Source organism: Typopeltis vanoorti, chromosome 2, assembly GCF_054136105.1.
Source record: "Typopeltis vanoorti isolate ZY-2024b chromosome 2, IOZ_Tvanoo_1.0, whole genome shotgun sequence".
NCBI lineage: Eukaryota > Metazoa > Arthropoda > Arachnida > Uropygi > Thelyphonidae > Typopeltis > Typopeltis vanoorti.
This window is the reverse complement of record NC_143550.1, coordinates 64,594,173-64,613,617: the sequence shown is the minus strand read 5'-3', so window position 1 is coordinate 64,613,617 and position 19,445 is coordinate 64,594,173.

The following is a 19,445-nucleotide window of genomic DNA, read 5'->3' as shown; positions in this document are numbered from 1 at the left end:
TGAATGGGGCTTAAATAGTGATGTACAGGTGTTTGCAGATGATGCGAAGTTGGGGAGAGTTAGGAGAAGTAGGGCAAGTATTGTAAACTTGCAAGAGGACTTGAATAGACTGTCTGAATGGGCAAGTGCGTGGGGATGCCAGTTTAGTTTAGCAAAGTCTAAAGTTTAAAATATAGGAAGCATAGGGGAAATTCGGAGTATATGATTAATGGGTGTCTTGGAAGAGGTGGAGGAGATCAAAGATCTGGGGGTATGGTAGATAGGGACTTGACATTTCGTGGAGATTTTGTTAAACTTGTGAGGATAACACAATTGATTATAGGAATGATGCAGAGAATGCTAACACATAGAGGTAAGGATGCTATGATTGCATTGTACAAGACTTTGATCAGATGCATCTGGGTCACTGTGCACAGATTTGGTCGCCTTGTTTTCAAAAGGATGATGTTGGAGACGATTCATTAAATCTGTTAAATCTGTTAAATATGAGGACAGATTGAGAGAATGCAAACTACAGACCCTAGTGGATAGAAGGAAGAGAGGGGGAATGATCAAGACATATAAGTTGGCAAGGGACAATTACCAGATTAATGTAGATGAGATTTTTCATAGGTCAAGAGACAAGGGAGAACAAGACGCTATCTCTGAAAGCTGAATCAGAACAGTGAGTGAAGATTTTTTTCATGGAGAGTGGTACATGATTGTGATACATTACCTGAAAGTTTGTGGTGAGTGCAGAGACAGCGAATGACTTCTCCATTATTTATACCTTAGTTGTCACCACCTTTGGGTCTGGTTCTCACTGATGAGACCTCAATAAAGGTCGAAACCGGTCTGGGTAATGGCCTTTCCCTTAATCCATAGCATTATACATGTCTGCAAGGAGATGTGCTTTGCATTATGGAAGATACTAAGGCAAGTAATGATGAGAGCTTGGTCCACCTTTACTATGAGTTGCCTCAGTCTTGAAGATACTTCAGGCACAAACTTTGTTTGCTTACACTTGGATAAAGGATTAAACTAAATGTATTATAAGTCAAGCTACAATGAGCTGTGCATGTGAAAGTGGGACCTCCAGCGATGAGTCTCTTCACTCCATGGAGGTTTGATAACAATAACAATAATAATTATTATTATACTTGACAAAAAATATATTTTTATTTTAATCCTTTACCTAAGCATGAGCAAAAAATGGTTTGTACTTGAAATATCTTCACGATGAGGCTCTTTCTATATACAGGCTGTTGACTTTACATCATTGCCTCAGTTTTCTATAATGAACAGCAAGCCTCTTTCAAACGAGTATACTGCAAAGCATAATGTGAAGGGTAACTGCCCAGGCGGTTTAAATCTTCACTGAGATCTCGAACCAGTGGGAGGATAGGCCAGTGGCGTTAGCGATAGTTAAAGCAGTGCAGAATACTTTGTGAAAAATCTTATAAAAAAATTACTACTGCAATATGGTATTGACAGATAAAATAATGGTGCTTCCATAGTTTAGCCGGTATTTATGATACCCTTTGATTCTTTCTACAATACGGATCATAAGCTTTTACAACTGAAAAGGAGTTAACTAGTCTCATGTGGAGGTTTGTTTCTCCCAAGGAAACTGAGTTTGATACTGCAAAACAGGTGTGAACTGGCAAAAAGAATACACACAAGCGACATCCATAGCAGACTATATAGACAGGATTGACTGCCCAATCACAGCATCACTTGGGTTTTTGAGAACCAAGCAAAAGATCTTTGAGCCTAATATTTAAAGGATAACGATATATATATATACTAGCAGAAACTCTAACTTCAATACAAATTGAAGCATATACTTTCTCTACAAAAAATGAGCAAATGATGAAATGAATATTCGAAATGTGTTATGGGATATGCCTTTAACGTTTTATTAAAAATCTTTATTAAAAGAGTTGGCATATCTAATCTAACCCTCTTTGCCAAAAGCGTTTTACTAATGCTCTTTTTTATTTCCTAAAGGAAATAGGTAAATCTTACCCGATCTAATTTTTGGAGATTGAGTGGAAGTCAAACAAATCAGAAATATCTGGCCCAAGCTATCAATTGACTTTAAACGGTATCCAGTGAAAAGACTGCAGGAGACAAGTGCCGTCATCTTGCGCCCATGACCCTAGCGCATTATATTAATATCTGTAATAATGTGGGCTCTACATTCTATTTTCTTGAGTTTCCGGTAGAAATGACCCATTTGCACGTGCCAGAGATCGACTAAAACGGGAATCGGTCGAAGAAAGGCTTAGTAAACCCTCTAGGTGGCTACTAGAATCGAACTTACAAAGGTCTTTTGTTTTTTTGCTTGGGGTGGCCTAGCGCCATAAATGTAAATACTATTTCCAGAGATACACAGGCCTTGGCAAAAGCGTTGAATGGTTTAATTTGGGATATATTTTTCTCCTTAGAGATTTCTTGGAAATATTTGGCCTGATAAACCAATAAATCAATAGATTTTTTTTTAAATAATCCATTTTACTATCTCCCCCTTGTGTTCTTAATTCTCTCCATAACTCTGTATTATTAGCATACTTCGTTTGGTATAGAGATAAACAGCAGTGAGTTGGATTTGGGAGCTGAGTTTCTGTCTTTTCATACAGTTTTTAATAATGGCCAGTTCCACATCAATTGAATCAGTCATCTTAAAAAAATGAAAAGACATAAAAAATAATCCTCATCCCATTAAGTGATTTGTGTCCAGGTGGAATCATGTTAGGTATATGATTGCTTTCCAACCGAAGGATCCATGTGACTTTTAAGAATGTATTTCAGTAACGTCAAGACTTAAGTAATAGAAGAGTGAGATATCAACATTTTGTCATACATATTTTGTTTTATTATTAGCATTTATTAACGGAGTTATACTTTTTGCTTCAATATGAGCTATCTGAAAAAAAATTGATTATGCCTATTTGGGGAAACTGAAATACAAAATACTCTGAATTTATTTAACAAAAAAAAATCAGCTAACGTCTTTTTATTCCCGTATATAGGGAGTAGGCAAGGCCGTTTTAGCCTTATCTAACTTTTGGAGACTGAGTAGGCAGTTCAATCTCCACTGGCAGCCAATGAGAGATAGCTTGCCCAAGGCTATCACTAATTAAGCGGCACACAGTAAAGAGAGACGGCTCAACAAGTGCTGCCATCTCGTGGTCCCTAACCCTAACATTCGTATTTAATGTCTGAAATAATGTGGGTTCTACGGACGATTTTCTTGAGTTTACGGGACAAAAATCCTAGTTTCCAGGGGAAAAAAACCCCCTTGCCCGTGCCAGAGATCGACTAACTCGGGAACCGGTCGAAAAAAGGCTTAGAAAAATTTCTTCTAGTCGCCGACTAGATTCGAAACCAAGAAGTCTTCCTTCGTGCGATCAAGCGCCATGGTGTGCAAACGCCACATCCACTGAGCATCACATCTTTACTACAAATCTCTTTTCCATTTTTATGTACTTACATATTATGCTTTCAGTATCATTATTATTTATCTGTATCTTTTACTACATTCACGATATATTGATCTCCACACCCAATATGTTTCATTTGAGTAAAAATGAATGTTCCTCTGAAGTTGTTGGATTTAGTTAGAAATAAAAGTCAAAAGGATTCGTGTCATGGGACAATATCCAATCTTTACTCTTTCCCTTGGTTTTAATTAATTTTCCCATTTGCCCCTGATTTTGATTAGCTTGATTCTGACCTTCTGATTTTGCCATTTACTTCATAAACTGCCATGCAAAGTAAGATTACTTTGGATAGATTTCATTCATTGTGCAACGGTGTTAATCTATGCATTTATTCGGTAGAATACTCAAAGATTAAGGTTGATGTGTAATCTCAGTGTTGGTCGCAAGATTTAGTTTTGTTGACATGTCCTGTACACTGAATCATCAATCTGCAATTATCATGCTCATGAAAGTTTATTCAATGTATGACTGATGACTTGTGTTATCCGTATGTCATATGTACTTTTTTCACTATTGGCGATTGAGAGTAGTGCAAAGTTTCTTTTCCATGAACAGTGGTATTATTTTAAGAAGTAACACATGAAATCCTTTCATTTAGAATGTTTTGCATGCAAAAAATAGCACGTTATTGATAAAGGGTCAATTTCTAGAAACGTGAGTACTAACACGTGCAAATTATTTCTAGAATATTAGAATCGTAATGATAAACCATTATTGATCCACTATGGTATAATGACCTTTCCATGATGACATCAAGATTGTTTTTCAACGGCTTTTCTTCTCCATGTCGCTACTGCAAAACTGATGATTTCATTGATCCATCGTTGTAGTGGTATTTACCTCCTGTCGTCTAATCTAGTGATTATTCATCAATTGTTGTTCTTGTCTTCATGCAATATCCCCAACACGTTATCACTTTAGATATTTCCCTCTATCTAGTCGGAGACTTTGCTTTGGTTTCTTATATAAATCATTCTTTTTTTCTGCTCCAGTCTTGTGATAGCAAATATACATCTTTCCGTACTCAGTTGTGTTATTCTTAGCCATACTCGCCACTGAATTAAAAACCTTTCAGCAGATGTACGTAAACATCACTTACGCAGCGTGTATGAAAATTTCTTGGGTAAATGCGTCGCGATGTGTTCTAGACGACTATTTAAGAATTCTTCTGGTCAGTCTTAGTCAACAGTGTTGATCACAATGGGAAGTTGGATAAAGACTTATTGTGGGTGTCGTCTGGCTGGAGCCACGATATTGAACACAGCAGAGCTGACTGGTTTCTCAAAAAGAGAGAAAGAGATCCCGGGTGTTTAATCAGTGGAATAATAATCGGATTTTGTTGTCTAAGAGGCATAAGTGTAGTCCTGAGATAAATTTTCAGGAACAAGATCACTGTCATCTGAGAAGGCTTGTATGGGCCACCAGAACTTCCTGTGTGCAGCTAGCTTTACATTAGAAACACCCGCCTAATAACGCGCTGGTCCACTCTCTCTGCAATCAAAGCTTGCAGAGGCCTAGGAACAGATTCCACAAGGTGTTGAATATCTTACATATCCATGTCCACTGCAGCAACTCCATCAGTTCACGCTCGTTCCGTGGAGGAGGAGGATCAGTAGTTCTCATACCTCATTCTAGTATATCCCACACATGTTCAGTTGTGTTACAGTGAGGGGAGTTTGGGGACAAAGGCAATGTGGTGAATTCATTGTTGTATTCCTCCAGCCACTCAGTAGTTGTACGAGCCCGGTGACAGGATGCGTTGTCTTGTTGAAAGATGAAACTATGGTCGAGTAGACATCCTGAGGATATGGATGGAAATGGTCGACTGACAGGTCCCTGTAGCTTTCACCATTCGGTATTTGTGGGATAATAACCGATGGACCTAAGGCGTGCCAGGATAAAGCTGCCCAGACCATAACATCACATCCACTGGCCTGTTGAATTCCAACTGTGCAACCTGGGGATAAGACTTCATGCTGTTTATGCCAAATGCAAACTAGGCCATCAACATGGTACAGCAAGAAATAGGTCTCATCACTCCAGACAACCTTCTTCAATCTGTTGAGGGTCCATTGCCGACGTTCGTGGTGTATGTGGAAATGAGTAGGACTGCCCTACTGTTCTGGTGGGTCAGTTGTGTGACTGTTGCACGTCGTGGCTGATATCAGTCATGACACCAGATGCTTCCCTCTAGGATCAGACATTCAGAAGTACTCACCAATATGAATCCTCCTGGATATCTGTTCATGGTTAATCCAGTCCTGGGTACACCCTTCATATAGTAGTACAAGAGCAACCAACAAGTGCTGCTGTTTCTCAAATGCTGCCACCTGCCCTCTGGGCCATATTATCGAGTCGAATATGTAAATTGAGGGTGTTCCTAATGCAAAGATAACTCGTTCTGGAGAAAACGCATTGATTAAATATTTTCATTTTTTAAGCATTGGAGATATAAGCTTTTGAATATCGACTGCAATTTCCCAAATGCTTTCCAGCTAAGAATAATTCATCCTTTGATTTCGTCAGCGTATTTCAATCCATTTATTTCCATTGTCTGATGTAACTGACTTGCGAAGGTCATTATAAATGATTTTTCTTATTTCTAGTTGCACATAGCCATTGAATATAACATGTATCTTCTTTAAGTTTATCTATAAGCTGGCTAGTTTGCTGGAATTTGAAATTCACATAATTGAACCTATTGTTCCTTTGGATTTTAAGTAAAAGATAAATGTGTCATGTGCAAAGCGTAACTCACTTAAATGCCTCCAGTTTATCGTCAGACCTTTTTTTTGTTTGTTTATTTCCAATTAAGTAGTTCTAATATATTTTTTGTCCATAAGGGAAACAACATGGGGATATTGTATCGCCTTCTCTTATTCCTCTCCGTATTTCTATAGTGGAGAAGATTTCATTAAAATGGATGTTGCTGCTGTAGCTTCAGTGCATGCTGATTGCTTGTTCTTTACATATTTCGATTTCTTAGTGCCTCAAGTATTGTGAAAGATTTTACCGAATCAGAGTCTTTCTTGTAATCAATATAAAATTTCATGGGAATTGGTATTCATTGCACAGTTCAGTAATCGGTTGTGCAATATGAATATGGCCCATTGTGCTAAGGCACTTATTGCCTATCTTTTGATGGTGCAAGGTCTATGATCGTCCAAACTATGGATTCAATTTTTTTCAAACTCTTGGTATATAACTGATAGTACACAAAAAAGTCGATGATTCCTCACGTTTTTCACTCCCTTTTTGTACATCAGAATAAAAAAAATCAGCTAATGTCTTTCATTCCCATATATATTTTATCTCCAAATTTCACAGTAGTGATTTTTTTACATTTACGTTTTCTTGAATTATGATCTATTATGATCTGTGTTAATGATTCTGCTTAAAGATTTCTTTGTCACCGATTTTTACCCATATGGTCTTTGTATAGTTGTAATTTTCTAGATCTTTAAAGTTCATTATTTTTTCCTAAAGAAATATAAACAGAATTGCATTAAGGTATGAACTTACGAATTTATATATCAACTTCTAAACAGAATAACTGAGTAAAAAATTCACTGGAAAACATACTAACAACACAAAACATTTGTTCCTTTAAGTTTACAAATGCATATTTTATTTTGCTGAAATATTATTTACAAGTATATTCACAGAGAAAATTCGAACATGTAATTATCTAGAAATATTTCACAAGATTTAGTTTACAGTCTTAACATTTTTCAGTGAGTTCATTAAAGAAAAGGTTCGTTACTCACTGTTTCTTGGTTACATTACATCAAAATAACTGGTCGCATAAAAGAGCCTTAAAATCGGACACCATAGGAAGCATAGCTCCATACATTTGATATGGCATTAGTCTGGAAATGTCACCATGCCTGTTTATCGATTCCTCATATTCTTTTGTCACCAGATATACACAAGCAGTCTTCGTATGGTGTTTATAAATGTTCCAAAATAATGAATGTTTATCGAATTTAATAAAGTCTTGAGGGTCTAATTTAATCATCAATGAATTTAAATGGTTAGCAATAATTCTTCCCATTATACGAACAGGTGGTAATTTAGTTTCCAAAAATAGTAAATGATTATCAATGTTGTATATTTTTGGCGAAAAAAGTTCACCAAAAATATAATAAACTCTGGTGATCAGTTCACCCAGAGTTTAGTGATGTCACCCAAACTGAAAACCTTTGGTTATCAGTTTGGGTGAAATCACTAACAGATATCTGCAAATGGGGAGGTCACTCATGTCCCATTATTGAGTGGATACCTTCTGGAGGAGAGGGAGGTGAGGGGGTCATTGGGACATTGTCTGGAGGAGAGGAGTGATGGGGGTCATTGTTAGGAAGACTGAAGTCACCTTCTTGACTGCCCTGTGACCTTCCATCACCTAATGATATATTTTTTTCATCTCCCAACAAATTTGGACATATGAGTGACAGAACTAGTCACTTGTTCTTACATCAAAAACACCGTTTGAGCAAGTAATATTAGTAACTCTCGATGGTATTTTCAAAAATAAAGAGAAGGTACATTTTCTTTCTTTTCACACAGTTGTACATGATAAAAGTTTAAAATCATGTGACTGACACTCAAAACTTATTTCAAAATTTACGACCTTCTATTCCACAAGTAGATCAAAGACAGAGCTAGGAAATCATGTGATTGTGAGTTTTTAATGGATAAAGTACAAAATTAATGAAATAGTGACAAGTTTGTTACTATATTAGATGTATCCAACAGATTGGAATAGGAACAACAATTAGAAATTTGTGAGTTTGCAGACAAATCTTGTGAAATTTCTTGCTGCAAACTAATCAGAGACTTTTTTGAAAATCCACTAAGTGAATTATTAGTCTTATTTGTTCATGCCAATTTGTACATTCATGCCAACCTTCAAATATTTCAAGAAACTTTGTCAACTTTGGGGGAAAAAAATTCAGCTACATAAGTAGCTGAATGTTAAATTAATAACCAGAATTTTTAGTGGAGAAGATTTAACATGAAAAGTATAGTATCAGATCTAATGTTCAGTTGAAATTGTTATTATTAAAAATAATAATTAATTACTTTATTTGTGTTGGAAAAAAATACTTAACATAATAAGGATAAATAATATAGAAAACCATTCGAGCCACAGATATAAACTTTGTCCTATATGTCACAAAGTAACATAAAATCACATTAACATCATATCCACCAGCATGCGAAAACATGTCTATGAGTCATCTGCGTAAATGTTCCATTTTGAGGAAACGGTCAGTACTCTAAGGAATAACACTCTAGTGTATTTTCAGTTTATTGCAATTTGTACATTCATTGCAGCTATCGTATTCTGTTGTGCTGTTTTGTATCCAGTAAAGAAAAATAATGGGTGAACCCCAAAAGTCTTTGAAATTTTCTTTCTTCAGGAAAATAGCACGAGACAAAACAATTCACATAGCTCTAAAAGGATGGGAACCAATTATTATTTTAGAAGATACATATGTTGTGCTGTGGTTATCGAGAAGCATAGGAGAAGCTGTGCCACCAGTGGAGTGATATCCTAGGATACTTGAAAAAAGATAGTGTACGAATTGGACATTGGAGACTATTACATTCCAATCCATGATGGTGAAATAATGATAAACGAAACAGGAAATGGTATAAATAAACTTTTCTCTATTACCCTGTGAAGAAGCTGAATGATTTTCACCAAACTATGACATTAATAATCATTTACAATTTTTTTGTCAACTGAATTATCACCTATTCGTATCATGGGAAGAATTAACGCAAACCATTCAAATTCATTGATGATTAAATTACACCATCAATACTCTATTCAATTCGATAAATATTCGTTATTTGGACATTACGAAGACTGGTTGTGTATATCTGGCGACAAAAGAATATGAGGAATAGAAAAACAGGCATGGTGTCATTTCCATACTAATGTCATTTCAAATGTATGGAGCTGTGATCTTAAGACTCTTAAGATCACAGTCCGATCTTAAGACTCTTTTATGTGACCAGTTATTTTGATGTAATGTAACCAAGAAACAGTGAGTAATGAACCTTTTCTTTATTGAACTCACTGAAAAATGTTAAGAGTGTAAACGAAATCTTGTAAAATATTTCTAGGTAATTACACGTTCGAATTTTCTCTGTGAATATACTTGTAAATAATATTTCAGCAAAATGAAATATGCATTTGTAAACTTAAATGAACAAAAGATTTGTGTTGTTAGTATGTTTTCCACAGTGAAATTTTTATTCAGTTATTCTGTTTAGAAGTTGATATATAAAACCATAACTTTATACCTTAATGCAATTCTGTTTAATTATTGTAAAAAAGTTAACATTTTTTTACAATAAAGTAATGAACTCTTAAGATCTAGAAAATTACATCTATACAAAGACCATATGTGTAAAAATCCGTGACAAAGAAATCTTAAGCAGAATCATTAACACAGATCATAATACATCATAATACACGAAATCGCAAATGTAAAAAAAAAATATATCACCACTGTGAAATTAATGTCAGGAACAGAAAAATGTGGGGAAAACTGATATCCTGTAATTAATTATTTTAGAAAATTGTGCCTTTTCTAAAATAATGCTACCTATTGACATTGAGTTATCTGTAAACATTTTGTCCATGTATTCGAAAAGCAGAACTGATAATCTCAATTAGAATGTTGGTGTCATTAGCATCACAGAAGGACCACACATAAACATCAAAAGGGAGAATATGAGTCATAATTAGACACCATTGACTTTATACTCACATAAACATAACACTATAGGCTAAAGTTTTTAAATGTTTGGAACTTTGTAACATAGAAATTAACAAAGTATACTACAGAGCTCATATTCATTTGAAATAACAAAAAATTACTATTTATTTGTGCTGGCAAAAGACATTTCTAATAAGAGATTGCTAATTCAGAGTCCAAACCTTGTTTGAGACAAAAAAGGTTTGTCTTGGCCAGGTGCATGGTTAAAGGGAAGATGTCTATAGTCGTCGAAGTTATCATGGATGCGAAGTGCATATTAAAAGCAATACCACTGATATTACATTGAAATATATGATGGATATGAAGCATATGAGGATGCATATTTGATCCATAATAGCCGGTAAGGTGGTTAAACTTCCTAATGCTAAAAAAAAATACGACATTTTGAAAAAAAAAATTAAAATTTCAACTCCAGAAGTAGCTTTGAAGCATAAAGAATTGAAGATAAAATTAATAGCCAGAAGGGACAACAAGTTCATCCCACATTTTTGCAAGCATAAGCAGTTTCTGTATACCAATAAAGGAGACATAAAAAGTACATTTCGAAAAGTATATTTTGAATTTTTAAAGTAAAATAAAGAAAAACAACCAATCAGATTAAAAAAATAAATATAGAAGCATATCAAAAGCCCACATCATGTGATGTGAATTTTTGGGTTGTGGTATTCCAAATTATGAAAACAATATAGATGTGAATGTCAAAACTTTGAAAAAGGTGATGAATTTATTTTTTGCTGTGATCATAAATATTTATTTGAAGGTAAACATTTTATTTTTATTTACAATTTAAAAAAAAAATTATGGTCGACATTGATGGCGCATATTGTTTTCAAGAAATAGAGTAAACCCTAGTTTCAAACACTTGTTAAGTTTAAAATCTTAATTTCTGTTTTGTTATGAATGCGAAAAAAAATTACGAGTGCAAATTATCAAGTCTTAGTGCAATCGGTAACACTACAGTGTGAAAATTAACAGAAGAGAATAGCGGTGACTTTACTTCCAATCCTTGTTTGTCTCATTTCCTTTCAGTGAACACTTACTAAAGCAAAAGAAAAATATGGGAGTCTAAAGTATAATCTTCGGAAGTTGTAACAGAGGAATTAAGTAGGGAATTATAGTACCAGACCTAATATTCAGTTGAAATAAGAATAAATAATTATTTATTTGTGTTAGAAAAAATACATAACATAATGAATGAGTTTAAAAAAATATCACTAGTGTGAAATTAATGCAGGGAACGAAAAAAAACATGCCACACGCGAACAAAAAAAAAAAAAAACTCATCTTACTTGTCAGAATTCCATACTCTAACCATCACACCAGAATTCCACACATACCCAAAACAGTAACGTCCATTTCCACTTCAACTCAATGACATCACATTGGACAGAAACCTATAGGAAGAATAATCGAGTGCATTTTCAGTTTATTTACTGCAATTTGTTATTTTTGGTCACAGATCATCTTTGTGTGTGTGTGTGTGTGTGTGTGTGTGTGTGTGTGTGTGTGTGTGTGTGTGTGTGTGTGTGTGTGTGTGTGTGTGTGTGTGTGTGTGTGTGTGTGTGTGTGTGTGTGTGTGTGTGTGTGTGTGTGTGTGTGTGTGTGTGTGTGTGTGTGTGTGTGTTTTGTGTTGTGTTGTGTTGTGTTGTGTTGTGTTGTGTTGTACTGTTTTGTGTCCCATAAAGTAAAAAATAAAATGAGCGAACCCAAAACCCTTTTGAATTTTTCTTTCTTCAGGAAAATAGCAAGAGAGACAAATCTTGTGAAATATTTCTAGTTAATTACATGTTTTAATTTTCATTGTGAATATACTTGTAAATAATATTTCAGTCAAATAAATGTGTATTTGTAAACTTAAATGAACAATTAAGGTATCGTTGATGTGTTCTCCATATGTAAGAATATTTATTCTGCTTAGAACTTGTAATAAAGGTAACATTTAATTAGTTTTAGATATGTGAACATCAAAGAAATCAAAAAGTGTGTGTGTTTATGTGTTTGAGGGGGGCGCGGGGAACACCACTGATAGCCTGTAATTAATTATTTCAGAAAATGTCTAACTACAACCTATTGACAAGAAAATCATGAAAGAAAAAAAAGCAGTAAAACTGAACTTCCAGTAATTAATTATTTTAGAAAATGTGAATATGAAAGAAAAAATTTGTGTGTGTGTGTGTGTGTGTGTGTGTGTGTGTGTGTGTGTGTGTGTGTGTGTGTGTGTGTGTGTGTGTGTGTGTGTGTGTGTGTGTGTGTGTGTGTGTGTGTGTGTGTGTGTGTGTGTGTGTGTGTTTGATGGGGGGGGTAAGGGGAACATCACTGATATCCAGTTATTATTTTAGAAAATGTGAACATGAAAGAAAAAAAATTGTGTGTGTGAATTTGATGGGCAGGATAAGGGGGGGGATATCATTGATATCCTCCCTAATTATTTTAGAAAATGTCTACTGGTATATTAATAAATATTTTCCCATAGTTGCACAGTCGAGCCAAAGATCCCAATACTTGACCAAATATCCTCCCAGAATTTTAATCTCTAATCATTACCCATAATGCCACATACTGACAAAAAATTTCATCTCATGTCAATGACAAACACAACCACATCCCAGAATTCCATGCTCTGACCATTAACCATAAGTCCACACTAGAACCAAACACATGTGACATCACTTCTCTAATTCTTATCTTATCTACAAATGCACTGTGATCTAAGGTAGTGTCAGATTATCACTTTCTGTCATGCTGGACTTGCCGATATTCATTTGCATTTGTCACTGCAAGTAACAAGTGAATCTGACACTGCTCGTTGAGCAGTGTCGCTACAGATAAATTGTATGCATGCACGCATTATTTCTGTGAGATACGAAACTTTTATTATTGGTGTGTGTGTTCATGGTGAGGGTGAAATATTTTTGGTTAATTTTATTTTATTCTGTTAAAATAACATATCTAGGGACACTGCTCGATGAGCAGTGTCAGATTCACTTGTTACATGCAGTGAAAAGTGCAAACGAATATCGGCGAGTCTAGTCAGAACTGACCAAACGTGATAATTCTGACACTGCGTTAGATCGCAGTGCATTTGTTTGGTGTACGTTAATTGAGAAAATATAATTCTTTTCATATTTTCAACAGCGTCATAATTCAGCTTTGTATTGTCAGAATTCCATACTCTAACCATCACCCAGAATTCCATACTCAAACAATTACCCAGAATTTCGTATGTGAACATAAACACACAATGTGATGTTACAGACAGATGGGTCCCCCAGGGAAATTTCAAGCATTCCATACTCGATCTTATCTCTAACCATCACCCACGATTCCATACATGAACAATTACCCAGAATTCCATATGCAAATCAAAACACACAATGTGATGTCACAAACAGATGCGTTCCCCAGGGAAATTCCAAGGATTCCATACTCGATCTTATCTCTAACCATCACCTACAATTCCATATGTGAACCATTACCCAGAATGCCATATGCGAACAATTACCCACAATTCCATACACGAACCAAAACACATAACATAGCATCACTAATAGATGTTCCCCCAGGGAAATTCCAAACATTCCATACTCATGACGTCACGATTCTTTATCTTATCTTGATCTGGATCATAGTGCCTCCCATACTACTGGCCAATATTAGTGACACACACACACACACACACACACACACACACACACACACACACACACACACACACACACACACACACACACACACACAAAGGACAAGACCAAGACTACAATATAGGTTTCATTCAGGCTGTTTAAGAAGAGACTTTACAATCCAATGTAATTAAAGCAAAAATTCAGAACATGGCTAATGAGTCAATGCAGTGCACAACATCTAATAATTGCCTGTTTGCAGAAAAATTGCTACAGGCACTGATCACAAATACCTCTATGATCATTTGATGTGGCTAAGATAATTCATTGGTATTTAAGATAATTCATTGCAAAAAGAAATACTGTTTTATTACCTGGTAGCAACATGAAATCTCTGAAGAAGTTGAAAAAAAACCAACAATATATATATATATATATATATATATCTGTCAGATCACAATCAGTGACCCAAAGGATCATTAAACTCAGCGGCGGTTCACACTCAGCGATAGACCCCCCTTCCACAGAGAAAAATCCTCATTGGTGGCTCTGACTAATGGCAGACACCCTACCACTGAGAACCACTTCAGCTTCTTCCCACATTTTGTTTTATGTGGTAGTGAATCAGTGATGGCCCATACATAAGCACTGCGACACTGCAGCACCCACAAGGAAAAAAATGAAAAAATTAAATTTTGTTCGTGTTTATAAATAATAACAATGCTTACAACATCATATAAATGCAGTACAACATGTTAAAGGCTACAGCTTATGTTTCGACAGTGATTGAATAGTTAATAATAGGAATTATTCGATTAACGCTTTAGATTACGAAACAAATGAATTTTAGTGTCGGAATTATCACGTTCCGTCACGCTAGACTCGCCGATATTCGTTTACACTTGTTACTGCACGTAACAAGTGAATCTGACACTGCTCGTTGAGCAGTGTTGCTACAGATAAATTGTATGCTTACGCGCCTTATTTCTGTGAGATACGAAACTTTTATTATTGGTGTTTGTTCGTAGTGAAGGCGAAATATTTTTGGCAAATCTTATTTTATTCTGTTAAACATAACATATGATTATTTAGTATAGATATACAAAGCTGAATTATGACGAGTGTCACTGTTGAAAATATGAAAGGAATTATATTTTCTCAATGATCGTTACAAGAAACAAATGCACTGCGATCTAATGCAGTGTCGGAATGTCGAAACCGACACTGGTCATTGAGGAGTGTCGCTACAGATATATTGTAGCTTGCGCACGTTATTTCTGTGTACGAAACTTTTATTATTGGTGTGTATTCATAGTGAGAGTGAAATATTTTTAATAAAGCAATTTTTGTAAATATGTAAATTTACTTATTAATAAATTGGTTACTGATTAGGTAAAAATGAATTATTTTTCTTATTCTGTGGCCTCACGCAGAGACAGGCAGAAATCTTCCCCCAAGCAGAGCCGCTCATATCTCAGCACGGTGACCACTTCAACGCTAAAGAGTATCAGTGGGAACCAGACCCAGAAGCGATATGCAGCATCTCCCCCCCCCCAGACTTAAAACTTTCACCGGCCACCACTGGAAAGAGTATCTCCAAAAACTTGTGCAATCCCCAAGATCATAAATGAGTGACCTGAAGGATCATTCAACTCATTAGTGGGTTCTACTCAGCGACAGGCTCACCCTGTCACCGAGCAGAGCCCTCACAATGGTGGTTCTGCACAATGGCAGGCTCATCCTACCACCCAGAAGAGTTGCTCATAATCCCAGGGAAAAGCATTCACAAGACCACTTCAGTAGACTTCCCACTATATAACTAAAAGGGAATTGTCTAAATACTCAGGCAATCCTCTAGATCACTCTTATATCACCGAGTGACTGAAAGGATAATTTAACTCAGAGGCTTCCACTCAGTGACGGGCTATTACCCGTCACTGACAGGAATCCTCAGTGGTGGTTCTGCCCAATGGCAGGCTCACCCACCACAAAGCAGAGCCATAAACTGAACGGTGGCTCCACTCAGAGACAGGCATAAACCCGCCACTGAGCAGAGCCGTTCATATCTCAGTGGAAGCAACCACTTCAGTGCACTGTATAAGTAAAGTGCTTACTCTAAACTCAGCAAGTGTGAGCGACCCCAAGGATCATTTTACATAGCGGCAGTTCCACTCAGTGTCAGGCCCACTCTCCCACAGAGAGGGAACCCTCAGCGGTGGCTTGGCCTAATGGCCGGACTCACCTCAACCACCGAACAGAGCCATAATCTCAGCTGTGGCCTCACGCAGAGACAGGCAGAAATCTTCCCCCAAGCAGAGCCGCTCATATCTCAGCACGGCGACCACTTCAACGCTAAAGCGTATCAGTGGGAGCCAGACCCAGAAGTGATATCAAGATTGAGGTAATGCAAAAGTCGTATTACCCATATACAAGTAGTCAAAAGGTCACATCTGATTATTAAAATAATTCGGATAAGAGATAGATGTTGAATGTTTTTTTTTTGTATTTTTTATTTGGTTATACTATAAATTAAAGATGCCAAGAAATTATATTCTTGTATATGCTTATATGTTTATAGTATAAGCAAATAAAAACTTCATAACATATATATATATATATACAGTATATATATGTTAGATACCAAGAAATTTTATAAACTTGGTTTTAATCCTTTCATCCCAAGTATGCAAACAAGCAAGTAAGCTAAGTATGCGCCTGGAGGCCAGTTATGGATTAAACAAACAGATAGATTACTATAAAGGGGACTGGAAAGTAATCAATTATTTTTAATAGGTCATTTTTAGCCGATTATTTTTTTTCTTAAATAACGCATAAATTATTAAATTTCATTTTTATTTAAATATTAGCATTACTTTTCTATTTACAAAATCTTTTTTTTTTTAATTTTAGATTACTTTTTTTAATATGGCGGACTTTACAGTTAAAGAGCATCATTTACCTCATTGTGTGGTGTTTTTGTTTCACCAAGGAAAGAATGCTACCGAGGCTACCAAAATCACTTGATCAACTTATGGAGACGTACTGAAGGTTAACAAACGTCAGCGATGGTTTAGGAGATTTGCAGAAAAAAAATTTGGATCTCTCTGATCGTCCTCGATCTGGAAGACCTCCTACTCTAGATGACGATGCTCTTAAGACGCTCGTAAATCAGATCCAAAACAAACCATACAAGAATTAGCAGAGAAACTTAATTCATCATGGTCAATTGTCCAAGAACACTTACATAAGAGTGGAAAGGTTCTTAAACAGGGTGTATGGGTACCGCACACACTCTGTATGCGGTACCCATACACCCTGTCAGAAAACAATAAAGCACAGAGACGGGCGATTTGCAATTCATTGTTGACCAGACAACAAAATTACCCTTTTTTGGAACGAGTCGTAACTGGTGACGAAAAATGGGTGCTGTATAAGAATAATAAACTCAAAAAACAGTGGCTTTCTCCAAATCAAACTCCAATTCCAATACCTAAAGATGGACTTCATCCACAAAAGGTTCTGTTGTGGTTTGGTGGGATATTCATGAAATTATTCATTACGAACTCATGGAACAAGGTAAGACTGTCACAGCAGCCATCTACTGTGAACAATTAGAGCGACTACATCAAGGATTGTTAATCAAACGTCTTGAGTTTGTCAATCGAAAAGGGGTAATTTTGCAGCAAGATAATGCAAAACCACATTCTGCAAGAATGACTCAGAAAAAATTAGGCAGTTAGGACGAGAACTTCTACCACATCCTCCATATTCGCTGGATATTGCCCCTAGTGACTATCACTTATTCAGGTCCTTAGAACACAGCATAAGAAATGAAACCTTCCGTTCGCAAGATGATGTCCAAAGGAGTTTGATATAATTTTTTGCCTCCAGAGAAAAAACTTTTTTCAAAAAAGGAATTCTAAACTTGGTAGATCGTTGGAATAAGGTTATAATTGACGATGGCGATTATAGAAATGAATAATGTTAATTTGTTCTTTAATAAAATTTATATTAAAAATGTAGTTCAAAAAATTGATTACTTTCCGGTCCCTCTTATACTAATACAATTTTATACTATTAATAATAATGAATCTATCTATTCTGGAAAGACAAACTAGAAATAGTATATGGACGCACGTTTTGAAAAAAAAAAGTTAATAATTTATATTCTTTTATTAATATGTTTGTTTTGTGTATTATGTTTTAGACATCATTTTGATAAAGCAATAATATTTTAACTTTGTTTCAAAATAAATATATAAAATAAAACCAACAGATAAAGTAAAAATATATGAAACAAATTAAAAAAAAAAATGATATTTTAACAATTCTCAAGAGAACTGAGTTATAGACTATAGCAAACAAGAAAGTTTTGGGACCACCACCATTGGGAATCTGAGCAGTTGTTTTCTGTTCCACCCTTTTCAATTTGAAATAAAATCGTTTCCATTGTATAACAAGACTGTCCTCCTACACCACAGTTATTATTCTTAACCGTAAGCTAATGATTCAGCAAAACTAAAATAGTAATAAAATTCATTGACAACACACACGTGCTGTTACACAATAAACCGGATATCCTCCCTGTGACAAAGCGGGAAGGTCAGAATTTCCACTCTATAAATGACATCCTACAGCATCCACCATATCAACAAATCTTCAATTAATATCGAAAGTTCTTAAAGCAATAAAAATGTAATAGAAAAATGCTGTAATGACAAAGAAGTAGAATCCTCCTTCATTGTCATTACAGCAACAAGTTTTAGACAAGAAATATGTAAATACATATGTTGTTCGTAATTGTAACTTATAATGAGATCGACATTAAGTTATTTTTGCATGAATAATATTGAACTTAGCCATCGGCAGAACACTCAAAATATCTACCTTTAAATTACAACAGTTTTATCTTTGCGATGAAATGTTAAATTGATATTAGGAAAACAATAAATGTATTTAATTATATCGAAACTTCGCTGTCGGTTATTGTCTTCTGTTATCTGAACCGAGAGGATAAAAAAAAAAAAAAAAAAAGAGTTTTGAAATCTAATTGTTTACAAATATAAATTTTATCACTTTATTTATATGAATAATTACATTGGAAGTTTATTATTAGTACTTGACACCTCCAAGGAGTACAAGGATTCATCGCGGGAGGGCGCTACATAGAATTTCTACTGGTAAATTCCACAGTAGTAATTTTTATAACAAAGAATATGAATAAAACACACTTGTCTTTGTGTAGAAAACTGCAAAGAATACTCAGTATCCATTTTTCGTACATTTACTGATAACAACAGAATAATATTCTAAGTTCAAATTACCAAACAGTTGCTGAAACATTAAAAAAAAAATTAGACTTTAATCAGACTTTAAATCATTTGAATCCAGTTGCATTTCATACGTTTCAGTAAAGTATCTCGTTCCACTGCTGCAAAATGTTATCCATACTAATAAGCACTTCGTCATCCTACTTTTAATCACTGCTATTTCGATTTCCGCTTCCTGTTATGCCTTCAAATCATTTTATACTCTCCATTACGTGT